This window comes from Mastigoproctus giganteus, chromosome 8, assembly GCF_048544385.1.
Source record: "Mastigoproctus giganteus isolate SK-2022 chromosome 8, ASM4854438v1, whole genome shotgun sequence".
NCBI classification, from domain to species: domain Eukaryota; kingdom Metazoa; phylum Arthropoda; class Arachnida; order Uropygi; family Thelyphonidae; genus Mastigoproctus; species Mastigoproctus giganteus.
The window spans coordinates 10,550,919-10,565,064 of record NC_143582.1 but is presented as its reverse complement, the minus strand read 5'-3'; positions in this window follow the sequence as shown (position 1 = coordinate 10,565,064).

Below are 14,146 nucleotides of genomic sequence, written 5' to 3'. Positions count from 1 at the left end.
TCAAAATATAGTTCAGATTGATTAATAGCTGTTTATAATTGTTAAGAGCTTTGGTGTAGGCAGAAAATGTACCTGGAGATTTGAATGTCAGCCAATTGCGATATGCAACATTCTCAATTTCAACAGCCCTAGCACATTTATTGGAAAACCAAAGATTAGCTAAAGAACGAAACGCACAAGTGGAATGTGGAATAAAGGATTCCATCCTACAAAAATAATGTCACTGACACAATCTAAGCAAACTTTGGTATCAGAAGATTTGAAACAGTAATCCAACCAAGAAAAGAAATCTCGGAGGTCATCCCATTTAGCATTCTTGTAATGTCAAACAACACCAAGTTGGGAAGGACCATGATAGGTTCTATTGGAGAAGAGATCTGAGGTGCCTAGAGGACCACTCTCTACGGCCATGTATTTGGGAGGGTTGTTTGTGAGAAAAAGGTCAAGAGCATTGGCTGTGTGGTTAGAATTGTTTGTTATTCTGGTAAGTAATTGAACAGACTGTGCGAGGTCATTAATAGTTGCAGAATCCTCAACATCTCGACCCGTGTCACTAGAAAACGGAAGCTGGAGTTGTGACCATTAAACTCTGGGCATGGAAAAGGTTAACATGTAGAATTAGATGACGATTGTTGTTTGGACAGATAGGTGCCAGACTTGAAGTGCTTTTGGCAGTATGGTATCCAGATTTCCATGGAATAATTCGCTATTTGTATAAGGTTTGAACTGCCCTTGATAGGTAGGCATGGTATTTAGGTAGTTACAGATCTATAGGCAAAAGAAATATTTCTGGTAATGTGGTTTTCAAATATGGGTAAGGATGGCAGAAATTGAAGAGACTGGAAGTGGTTTGGTACTGTTTCGTAGATAAGTATGAAGACAGGTATGGCAGATTTGATATGTGTTTGAGACTTTAAGTTCTTTTGGTAGTATGGTAATGCAGGTTTGTATGGCAAAGATTGGTATGTGCAGGTATATATAGAAAAGATTGGTATGTACAAGAATGCACACTTGAGACAAAGGTGTTTTTGGTAGATAGGTATGATATATTCGATGGTATCGCGGTGATTGGCAGTATGGTGTGTACATTGCTCTGTGTGCGTGTGTCTGTGGATATGTGGGTATTGTTTGCTGGATGAAAAACCCAAGTTTCGGGGAGAAAAAACATGGTACCCCCGTCTTAGACCGATTAACTCAGCCACTTTCTGAAAAAAGCCCATAAAATCCCTCCTTTATTGACGAGACTCGAACTGAAGTGTTTTCCACCACGGTAGAAAAGACCTGAGTCCTTCGTGTGGTGGATGGCCCTACTAACTTTGCTACCTACGAGAGCATATATGGGCATGAGACGTGACGTGTTTTTAACCTTCGACCAAAAACACTTAAAAACTACTGCTTTTAAAGTACGTACAATCTTGAATTGTTATAGAGATGGTGAACTCTGTGGCACATAAAGTGAAATTACTTATTTTAGGTTTTTATTCTTTAAAGTATCTTTTTACAAGTCTTAAAAATAAATATTATCACAACGGGAACAAAAAAAGAATCTTGCTGAAGAAATAGTTGAAATAGTTTTCGGCAAGTAAAAGTAAGAATAAATCCGTTGTGCTTAAAATAATGTACAAACTTTTTATTATAGATAAAGTCAGTGGAGAAGTCTTCGAGCATAAAGAAATAAAAAAAAAAAAGATAAATTGTCTTCTAGAAAGATAAATTGAGACGGGGGAGTTATGGGATAATCAATAACTGCTTTCACCGAAAAATGACATGTACACAGTCGGACAGTCCCATATCGAGCGTAAACACTGATGGCACAGAGCGCATTGTTCATGGTGCGGAACAATGAACAAATTAATGGTATTGATTCTTCTCTCCCACGAAACCTCAAGACTTACCACAAGTAGGGGTGGTTAAAGGAAACAAAAACTCCGATAAGTGAAGAGAGCAGACGTGCATACAGAGAATTATTTTGGATTGGAATCAGGATTGGCACAGCCACAGAACTTAAATGGTCAAACCATAGCGATCACAGAGAACCATAAAAGTCTTTTTGTAAATTTTTAAGTTTCTTTTAATTTTATCCTAAAAATCCGCACGAACTCTTTTGATCACCAAATAATATAATTGTCCTAAAATAATTTCTTCCTCAAAATATGTAACAGAATTCTATTAAGTATATAGTTTACTTTATATCTCGAATTTTACAGCCTACCTAATCTTTTGGAAACAAGTATACATTTGCCAGATTCATATTTGTCATAATAACATAGAAAACTACGTATTATAGTAGATATAGAAAACACGCATGTTCGTTGGCGCCATCTAGTATTAATAATAAGAATTATTTTATAAAAATATATCAAAACTTACTAATATTATAGATTGCGCATTCGGTGGCGCCATCTGATATTAAGAGGAAGAAGTATTTTATAAAGGTGGAATTTTAAAGTTAGCAATATCAAAAAAAAAATTATCAAAACTTACCGATTTCATACATTACATATTCAGTGGCGCCATCTGATATTAAGAACAAGAATTATTTTATAAAATAGAATTTCAAAGTTTGCAATATCAAAAAAAAAAAAGAATTATCAAAACTTACCGATATTTATATATATTTTTGCACATTCGGTGGCGCCATCTGGTATTAAGAACAAGAATTATTTTATAAGATGGAATTTTGAAGTTTGCAATATCAAAAAAATATCAAAACTTACCGATATTATATTGAAATTTTACTTTCTTTTGTCTTGAATAACTTATCTTCTTGGTTACGAAGATGTAGAATATTTCGTGATTTAAGAAGCTAAATATTCTCCTACGTATGCAATTTCAGTTACTTCTCCAATCTCTTAAAAATGTAATTTATTTACAAAGAGTTTGTATAAGATTAAAATTTGAAAATTATTTTAATTAAAAAAAAAATAAACTTTGTCACGTGACTTAATTTTTGTTTTTTTTTTATAAATAATTAATTCTCTGTATTGGTTTTTATATTTATATTTACAAGTAGTATAAAATCTAATGAAAGACAAAATAAGATTTTGGAAATAGATTTTAAAACTCCATAAAAGGTATTTATGGCTTCATTAAAATGGTGGTAAATGAAAAAAATCATTATACAGTACCCTACTACAATATTAGGACATTTTTCCTTGCCAGTTGGATACGTCCTACCCAGAGCTACTTCCTAGACGCAACTATAAATATGCCCATAGGCCTTCTAAGAGAGAGTGGTACGATTGCGAATGCCAGACTCCACGATCCATGGAGTTAACAGACTTCCAGCGCGAAATGATATTAGGGTGCCACATAAACAGACTGTACATGACATTCTGACGGCACTGATGATCCCTAGGTAGACAGTTGGTGATATGTTCTACGAATTGAAGCTGATTGGTGCCGAAACTGTTCTGGACCTGTATCAGCAGACAGCGCTCCATGTCATACTGCGTTGTTATGGACTGATTTGAGGTTATGAGGGTTGAAAAATTGGATTGGCCCATAGTCCTAGTCTCAATCCTATAGAAAATTCTGGGATGAATTGAATGGAATTCCGGACATTTACAAAAATATGGTGGAGATTGTTCCACGAAGTCGGTAGATATGCAGGTGTCTGGACATTAATGGTGGGGTAGTGTATATACAAAATACTACGTGTATTCTAAAATGATCAAAAGAAGTTGACTGCAGTGTTATTATTCTGTATTCTTGTGAGTCTGTTGGTTGAATACACTATTAATGCAAAAGTAAACAGTTTTTCCACTCTGTAGCGAATATTCACAACAATGACGTCACTGTGTTTATTCTTGTGAATAGTTTGTAAACAGCTGAGCGTGTCAGCGTTCGATTCATATACGTGATACGTTATTCGAATGTTACGTTTACACACCTGTGGCAAACATTTCAGCTGCATTTCTTTTTTTGTTTTTGTAAAATGGATATTACAACATAGCGTATCCCAGCGTTGATATTATGAACACAAAGTTCATTGCATTTACATTTTGATCGACATTTTTTGCTTGAAATTAGGCGCATGCGCTACATAATAACTTCGTTTAATATGATTGCTTTAATAAAGCTTGATGTATATTAGCGTTCAAATTAAATTTTAACGTCCGGTTAGAGATGTTTTGAAGTAAAAGATGTGGTTATTCTCCTGGGAGCCTTCAACAACAACTGTGCTCCTTTGACGGTTACTGTGCACTTCTCGTATCATGGAGTCTCTTGACATCGATTGGGAGGATAGTCCAAGTTATGGACAATTTATATCCGCATTTTTGAACTTCTCCTATTGGGTTATATACGAAAAAGATTTTGTGGGTGATTTAGGGACGAATATTCACTATTTTCAAAGGATTAATCTAACATTTGGTTTAGACGTGCTCCTTGGTGCCTTCCTGCTGATGACTACAAGGCGTTTACTGGATAAAACATTATTTAAGGTAGGACACTCAAATTTTTTTGTTGTAAGTGTATACACAGAAGTATAATGTTTTCTTCCGTTATTTTACCAAAGAAACTTTAAAAATTGTGCATATGAAGTATACTATCCTAAGAAAAGTATACAACACTAGTGTGTATCGGAAAATGTCACTTTTGATGAACAAGGTGTAGGGCCACCTTTGTTCCCAATGAGAGTATCAATACAGTTCATCAAAAGATGATCGGGTTCAGATCTGAGCTCTGTGCTGGCCGGGTGAATTGCTGGACTTCGTGAGCTTTTCGAACTCCAATATAGGAGTATCTGTTTTGTATGTCTACAGTCTTGAAAGTCAACGAAATTATGGGTTTATTAAAATAAAAAATATATATCTTTCATTTTACTGTATGCAAATTAGTGTATTTGTTAAGTAATACTGTTTATGCAATTGTGCCCTTTTAAAAGTTTTTTTTACAGTTATTGATCTAAATTCTTTCTCGTATATATATTATCGTAATATTTGAAAACTTTAAAATTCTTTTGTAGAAAATTGGATTAATCTACCAACTCGATAAACCAGAAGAGAAAAAGTTTACCGAGAGTATGTGGAAACTGATTTTTTATTTTCTGATATTTTTAATAAACTGGGCTGCCATCAGACAATCTGGAGTACACAATTACTTGAAGAAACCCAGTATATGGCAAGATGGTGAGGGATAGTTTGACATTCAGTTGCTAATATTTCATTTAAAACTTTAATTTAATTTTAAATTTAAATAAAAATTTTAATTTAAAAACAAAGGAAATTTTTAATTTAAAAAATTAATAATAAATTTTAAAAAATTAAATTAATAATAAATTTTTAAAAATTAAATTAATAGAAAAATTTAGATTAAATTAAGAGATTAAATTTTAATTTTAAAAAATCAATTTAAAAATATTAATTAAAAGAAAAGTTAAAAATTTAGTTTAAAAATGGGAAACTAAATTTTTAATTGAAATATGAAAAAATCAACTTAAAATAAATTTTTAATTTTTTAATTAAAAACTTAAATGTTTAAAAATTTAAATTTAAAGATTAATGGACTATTTAAGAGTGTTTGATTTTTCACCAAAGCAACTAAGACCATGAGGTGTTTCACAGAATAATTTTTCTTTAGATTACCTACCAAAGATGCCAACCGGTGAGCTTTATACAGTTGCAGTAACCGAGTGTGCTTTTTACATTCATGAACTTTATTCCCTTTACTATTTGTATATTTGGAAAAAGGATTCGTGGCTCCTGGTTTATCATCACGTAGTGGCAGTGATACTCATCACTGCAGCAGATGTATTTGGGTAAGATGATCGAAACTAAAACAGACATCAGCTAACAATTTATATTTTTTAAATATTTTTAAATTTAAAAAATTTAACAAAAATTTTAACATTTAAAAAATATAAAAAATTAAATAAAAAAATAAAAAATTAAATTAAGAAATAAATAAAAATAAAAATAATTTTAAACTTCAAAAATTATTTTTAAATTTTAAATAAATTATTTTTATTTTAAATAAAAAAAGTTTTTTTTTATTAGCGATATTATTGTTTCTCTTTGCAGATATGTCCACCTTGCAGTTCTAGTATTTCTTGTTCACGACATTAACGATGTCTTTCTCGAGTTTACCAAGACAAACAAATACCTCTTAGTTAAAAAGACAAAGTGGGCTTTTGTCCACCGATTCTCCTTATACGTGGGCTTTATACTAACTCTAGTAATATGGTAAGTTCAACACGATTATCCTTTTAAAGAGATCAAATTATTATATTTAGAATTATTTATACTACTGTATTAATTATTTATAAAGTAATATTGTTTATTGTAATAAGATTGGTTATCAGTTTTATTGAAATTTTAATTTGTTTTAATTTAATTCACCCAACAGATTGGGGGGTATCGCCTTTACAAATTTCTGAACTAAATTTTCGGAATAAATTTTACGTTGTGTGAAATGGGAGTACACAAAACGATTTCTTAGTTAAGACACCACCTTGATGATTGGACCCTCGGCGCACCGTTTAATTCCACCTCAGCGCTCAGATGGAATTAAACGGTCGAACTTTACGATCTTTATCGATCTTTGCGGTTTAAATATCTAAAGAGAGATAGATTTTTTCACAAAGATCGTTTCGAATTGCCCTGTGTGTGACTGATCATTACAAAATCACTAGATCATCCACAGACTAAATAATTTAATCTTTCTGAAGTGGAAATTTACAGTTTTATAAAATAAATATATTTTTTCAGGTTCTGGACAAGAGTTTACATCTATCCTCTAAGAATTGTTTATCCAGTTCTGACAGCTAAAAAAGAAATTCTCTCGGCGCATCCATTCAGCGTTCCTTTGGTCTCACTGCTAACCTTTATTTTTTGCGCGGACCTGTATTGGAGCGTGGTAAGTACTTAATCTTTAATGACAAATCCACTTACGTAATACGCTATTTGTGGTTACGCCCAGTTATAAACAGAGTGGTCAAGAGGTCATGTCATCCTAACTCATATTACACTCTCAGTGAATATTGCTCTTTAATAATTAATTAATCTTGGTGAAGGACAAATATTCCATCAGGATGAAAGAACAGATATGAAAAAATTACAATACAAGATGAGGCCTTTGATGTCGCCACAAGGACTCCACCTAACCATTTTCAGAACCCTACAGTTCTCGTATCACATGACTCAGAGCGTCATGGACGATTTCATTTGTATATAATGGAAGATCTGTGGATGTGAGAAGGCAGGATTCCTAATAAATTGTTGGGACAACGCATTTCAACATTGATTGTAAAACTTTGAAACTCATTTTTTGTCTCGTTTGTGGCTATCAGCTTTGGTCACCCTACATTAGCGTATATTGATTATGTTGGAAAATTAAAAATGAGTTGTCGGTATTAAATTATAAACTTTATTTTCAGTTGCTACTGAAAATCGTGATAATGGTCCCTTTCTGTGAGATGGATGACCCAAGAGAAAAGAGCTCAGCTGCATCAACTGTTACATCGTCCATAAATGGGATTTCGGAAGAACGAGAAGATTTACAGTGAATTCAAGCTTTGATCAACTGTATTTCTTAAAAAAAATTTTTTTAATAAATTTACACGACAAATAGTGTCTAAAACTGTGTCTTTAATGGATAATGTTCTTCTTCTTCTTCAGAGTGCCCTCTCTTTGCAGAGGTTGGATGTCCTCTTCTCAATGGACAAATATGAAGTAAAAGCCCTAAACAAACCCTCGTTACTCTGATCATACCACTCTTTGTGGTTTGCTAACCAAGATTTCCTTCTTTTCTCTGGACTTCTTTTTCCCCTGGATTATCAATTGCAACATCTTATATTTGTCATTCCTCATCAAATGTCCTAAATATTTTAGTTTCCTCTCCTTAATGGTGTTAGTTACTTCTGTCTTTTTCTTCATTCGTCTCATGATCTCACCATTCTTTATCAGTCCCTGATAGTCTTCGTCTCTAACACCACATCTCAAAAGCATTTAACTCAGTCTCGGTCTTCTTTGTCAGTGTCCAGGACTCAGCTCCACAAAGGAGGACAGAAAAGACAAAACATCTCAATATTCTTGTTCTTAAAGTAAGCGTAAGATCACTGTGGCATAGAAGATTCTTCATTTTAAGGAAAGCTGCACGTGCTTATTCAATTCTTGAGCGTACTTCAGAAGGATTGTCCCAGATTGTCAGAATGGGCAAGCAAGTATTAAAGTCTTATTTTGAGTGACTACACTCTGTCCCTAATTTAACAGATTAAGTTGGGGACGAGGATCGCCAAAGGGAGCAATTTTTTTTTAAATAATAAATGTTTATCATTTCTATTAGTATTAGTAAAGGCACAAGATGCAAGAAAGAAAGCTTATACAGCAAAAGCCAAAAATTAAAAAAGAAAACCCCTACCCATTTCACCCATCCATTCGCAACGCATGTTTCTTTAGTTTTGCCTTGGATTTATACCAGTTGCCAACTTCTACAACGACAGATGGCAGTTTGTTCTAGCAGTTCTATCCACTGACTAAACGCAAAGTTCCAAACATTTGTTCAACAACTGTCTTTCCTCAATTTGAATGTATGTTACCTCAAGTTCGCAGTTCTCAATCTGAGCAAAAGGATAGCCAGTGGGTGAAACTGCTAGAACAAACTGCCATCTGTCGTTGTAGAAGTTGACAACTGGTAAAAATTCAAAGCAAAACTAAACAAACACTTGATACGAATGGATGGGTGAAATAGGAAGGTTTTTTCTTTTTTAATTTTTGGCTGTTGCTGTATAAGCTTTCTTTCTTGCATCATGTGCCTTTACTACTAATAATAGAAATGATAAACATTTATTATTTTAAAAAAAATGTTCCCCTTGGCGAGTTTCTCTCTCACTTAATCTGTTCAATTATTTCAATCAAGTGAAGCCAGTCGAAATCGCTGTACAGTGTCGAGTCAGTTTGGTGTGACACAAGCATTGGGAGATCAGAATTGAAAGTAAGGGTGTGCTATAGGCCTAATGACTCTGATGAGTATAATAAGGAACTGTACAGGGAAATAGAGTGGGCCAGTAAATCAGAGAGTCTTATAATGGGGGATTTTAATTTCCCAGATATTGACTGGAATTTGGGGGCTGGTCACTCACACACTAGCAAGGCTTTTGTGGATTTATTGGATGATTGTTTTCTACATCAGCATGTTCGGGAGGCAACTAGAGGGAGTAATACTCTTGATTTGATTATCAGCAGTGATTCTTCATGAATTAAGAATCTGCAGATAAATGAACCACTAGGTGGCAGTGAACACAGTGTGCTGAAATGGGATTTATTCAAAGAGGTAATTACCATCAGGGAAGTGTTATTGCTTTCATAAAGGTGACGACGGTGGTCTGAGACAGTATTTAAATTCTATACAGTGGGATCAACTGATGATATTGCCAACAGCAAATTCAAAATGGGAAGCATTCAAAGAACTTATCTTGGAAGCTATTAGGCTTTACATACCAACTAAGAATTATTGTTCAGGGTTTAGGTCGAAATGGATGTCACCTGAACTAATGAGACATATGGCAGAGAAGAAAAATGAATGGGATACATATAAATTAACACGTGACACAGAAGCCTATGATAGATACAAGTTGATCTGTAACCAAGTTACAAAGGAGGTTAGGCAGGCGAAGGATGCAAAGAAAAACAGAAAAGAGTTCTTTACCTATTTAAACTCAAGAAGGAAAGGGATGAATGAGATTGGTCCACTGGATATTGATGGTTCAACTGTTGATGATCCTGCTCAGGTAGCTAACAAACTAAATTGATATTTTGCATCGACATTCACACATGAGGAGTTATTCAGCGAGGGGAATGCCGAAGGTGAAGTAAACACTGGCAGTGAGCTAGATGGTTTTCTAATAAATGAGAGTAAAGTGGAGGAGAAATTGTTGAAGATAAATACAAGAAAGGCACCTGGGGTGGATGGGATCTATCCAATTATATTAAAGGAGGCAGCAAAGGAAGTAAGGAAACCCTTAGCCATAATTATGAGAGCTTCTTTGGACTCAGGGGAGGTACCCACAGACTGGAGAAGTGCAATTGTGCACTTCACCTTTGATCCTCACAAGGGAGGATTAAAGGCTGACACAACTAATTATAGACCTGTGAGTCTAACCTCTGTTCCAGGAAAATTAATGGAGGCACTGGTTAAAGAAGCCCTGCAGGATCATCTAGACAAGACTCCAGTTATAGTTCAGACACAGCATGGGTTTGTTAAGGGAAAGTCTTCCCTGACCAATTTGATTTGATACTATAATGTAGTCACAAAGGAACTGGATGCAGGGAATAACTTTGATATTATTTACTTGGATCTTAGAAAGGCTTTTGATACTGCTGCACAAATTGGAACAGTGTGGCATTGGAGGCAAATTGCTATTATGGATAAAGGAATGGTTGAGTGTGAGAACTCAACCATCCTTCTGAAAATGAGGCCTCTAGACCTGTATACAGTACTCAAGGTGTGGCCTGACCATTGCCTTATACAAGGGAATAATCACCTCCTTATCCCTGCTAGAAAAATTCCTGTATATCATTGACAAGACACCATGAGCTACTCTTGCAGACCGTCTGCACAGCTCAGAAAACTTCATATCTGTCTGCACAATTACCCCCAGGTCCTTTTCATTCTCTACATTGTCATTGTGGTATCACAGAGTTGATACGTTACTCTGTGATTACTGGTTCTCAAATGTAGTACTTTACATTTGTCAATTTTAAACTTCAGTTGACACCTTTCAGCCCATCGGCTCAAATTTTCCATATCGTGTTTCAGCAGCGTACTCTCATTAGTGTCATTAAAAACTCTGCCAACCTTCGCATTATCTGCAAACGTGGATATTACGCCTGATATGCCATCATCAATATCATTAATAAATACAGAAAACAACAATCGACCCAACTGTACGCCTGAGACCGACTAACTCAGCCTCGAATTAAAAAAAGTCCATTTCAATTCCTCGGTCATCGATGGAATTCAAACCCGGGCCAGTTCAACCCGGTGTGGGGAAGGAGGTGACGATACCAGTGTGCTACTCGCGCAGACAAATAACATTAGACCATGAAGACCAGTGACCATTGATTACCACTCTCTGTCTTCTCCGCTCAACCATCCTTTTATCCATTAAGCAATTTGCCTTTAATGCCATACCGCTCCAATTTGTGCAGTAGTCTTCCATACGCAACAGTATCAAAAGCTTTCCTGAATTCCAAGTATCAAAATTATTTTTTTGCATCCAGTTCCTTTGTAACCACATCATAATAACCAATCAAATTTGTCAGACAAGACTTTCCCTTAACAAACCCATGCTGTGTCTGAATTATTGCTGCAGTCTTGTCTAGATGATCCTGCAATGCTTCTTTAACCAGTGCCTCCATTAATTTTCCTGGAACAGAAGTTAAACTCACAGGTCTAGAATTACTTGTGTCAGCTTTTGATCCTCCTTTGTGAATTGGGGTCACATTTGCACATCTCCAGTCAATGGGGACCTCCCCTGAGTCCAAGGATGCTCTCATAATTATGGCTAAGGGTTTGCTTCCTTCCTCCTTTAATATTACTGGACAGATCACATCCACCCCGGGTGCCTTCCTTATGTTTAACTTCAACAATTTCTCCTCCACTTTGCTCTCAGATATTACAAATCACTTAGCTCACTGTTAGAGTTTGATAAACTTCTGGCGTTCCCCTCCTTGAATTACTCCTCATGCGTGAATGTAGATGCAAAATACTTATTCTGTTTATCAGCTATCTGAGAATGATCATCTACAGTCAAACCATTGATATCAAGTGGACCAATCTGATTCATCGCCTTCCTTCTAGAATTTAAATAAGCAAAGAAGTCTTTGCTGTTTTTCTTTGCATCCTTTGACAAATATTTCTCGTAATCTGCCTTTGCCTGCCTAACCTCCTTTGTGACTTGATTACAGACTTGCTTTTATCTGCAGTAGGCTTCTGTGTTGCCTGATAATTTATATCCATCCCATGCACTTTTCTTCTCTGCCACGAGTCTCATTAATTTATCTGACATCCATTTAGGGATTACCCTTGATCAATATTTCTTAATTTGTATGAAAAGCCTAGTAGCTTCCAAGACTAATTCCTTGAATGCTTCCCATTTGTACCAGCATGTCACGGAAAATACACACACTGGCAAAAATATACGAACGACTATTACCCCAATGTGAGGTGGAGTGATGACGCATTATTTAGTTGAGTATAATTGTTGGGTTGCCTTGGTGTGGTAACACTGCATAGGCTGTTCGACTGCAGTAATCCGGATCGAGAATCGGGATAACTCGCTCAGACTTTGATAAAGGTGTTATCGCGGGTGCAGGTTAACAGGGTACATGATTTAAGAAACGAAAGAGAAAACTAACTGTATTGATCCCAAATGTTTTTAATGAATGGAAAATAAGGGTTCTTCCACATCTCAAACACTTTAATTTGGCAAAACAAAGAATACTTCAAGATCGAAGTAATCGTATTCTAAGGAGGGCAACACGGAAAAATAGGGCAGCCAATGAGAAGCAAATAATATCCGAATTCAATCAAGTCAAGCTCAAAACTGCCTTAGTATCCACTTATTTCAGAGAAAGCCAGAAAGAACCTTTTGCAATGGTGCCCAGAACTTCGTGATTGGGCAGTGGAACATATATATATATATTATTACGTCACATGTTTATCATAGAAACGTTGTGGAGAATAAAATGCTCCATATTCAAGGTTGGCTGACGTCCATTGGGGCTAATCTCATAATCGTATTTCTGCTCTGTTCGTTTTGCAGTCAGATCCTATAATTTTCCTAGAAAAGCAATAAATGAAAATTATAAAGCAGCTTACACTAAAACACATCTACATGGACTGGAACTTCATGAGGACCAGGTAGTTTGGTCTATAATCAACGAGCTGTGCGGGAAGGTGGTTAAAATCCGATGACCCGATGGTGGATGGAGTCATAGAATTCCAAAGAGGTGTGAATGTCCCTGTGCGTTTAGTCGACGCTAAACTCACACCGACAACACTTAATTTGTTAAAGGGCACGTAATGGTGTGGCACGTTTTCCTGACATACACTAGTTCCTTTATCCCACTCAGGGACAATGGAAAGATCAAAATGTCACTCATTCTGGTCCTAATGAAGTGGCCAGAAAGTGCAAAATATAAAAATTCATTACATACAAAAGTGTGAGATAAATTAACGAGGAGTTCCTATTTGTTCCATTGTATTATTCAACAACATTTATGCTGAAATATGTTAGGACAGGAGTTAAAAATTGCAGAAATATTTCAGTGAAGTCTTCTATTCTCAGTGGAACACTCTTCAATAGAATTTTGTAAATGTCCTCCAATATTTTCTGCCGTTCAGCCTTTAAAGCAGCGAACAGTCAGCTCGATTTTTTTTGGGTCATTCTCTATTCACATGCACCAGATGATCCAGTTCATCCCAGACTTTGTGGATTCTCTGGTCATATGGCAATGAGCGTTTTCATGCTGATCTTGCATTCCCAATGGTACTACTGTCTCATCCAAGGCCGACGAGCATATTTATAGTTGAGTCTGACCTGGTGCTTAACAAGCAGCATCAAGTTGGAATTACGGATAAGATCTAAGATTAATCTGTGGCTTCAAAACCCATGCAGTACTTCTGATGAAGTCTAAACTTTGCCTTATAGAACAGGATAAACAGTTCATTGCCCATGCTGGCAAAATCTCTGCACAGCAATGATAGAATCCCATGAGCTGTACTAACCGCTTGTCAGCACTGCTCAGAGAACTTTACTGCTAAAATTATCTGAGCAGCTAACTTCCAATTCTGGCTTCATCTCTGGTATGTGAATTTCTCCTTGATGATTTGAAGGCAGATCAGAAGAAATTTTTTCATTAACAGCTCTTGATGACAGTGTATGGGAGCGATCAGCTTAAAATATCGACAAATAGGTGCACCACTCTCATGGTATTTAATCGGATTGCAACTATCTAATTGCATTGTTGAAGATTTCTTCATTTGGCTATGGGGGAATATAAATGAATCCAATGTTGATTAACGGGATGTTTATTTTGATTATAGGAGTGAACACATTGACCATTAGTTTCTTCAATTAGTACTGCGCCAACCATTCCTCTAAGGTTTTGGACCTGGAGATGATGGACTGCTCTGGAACAAA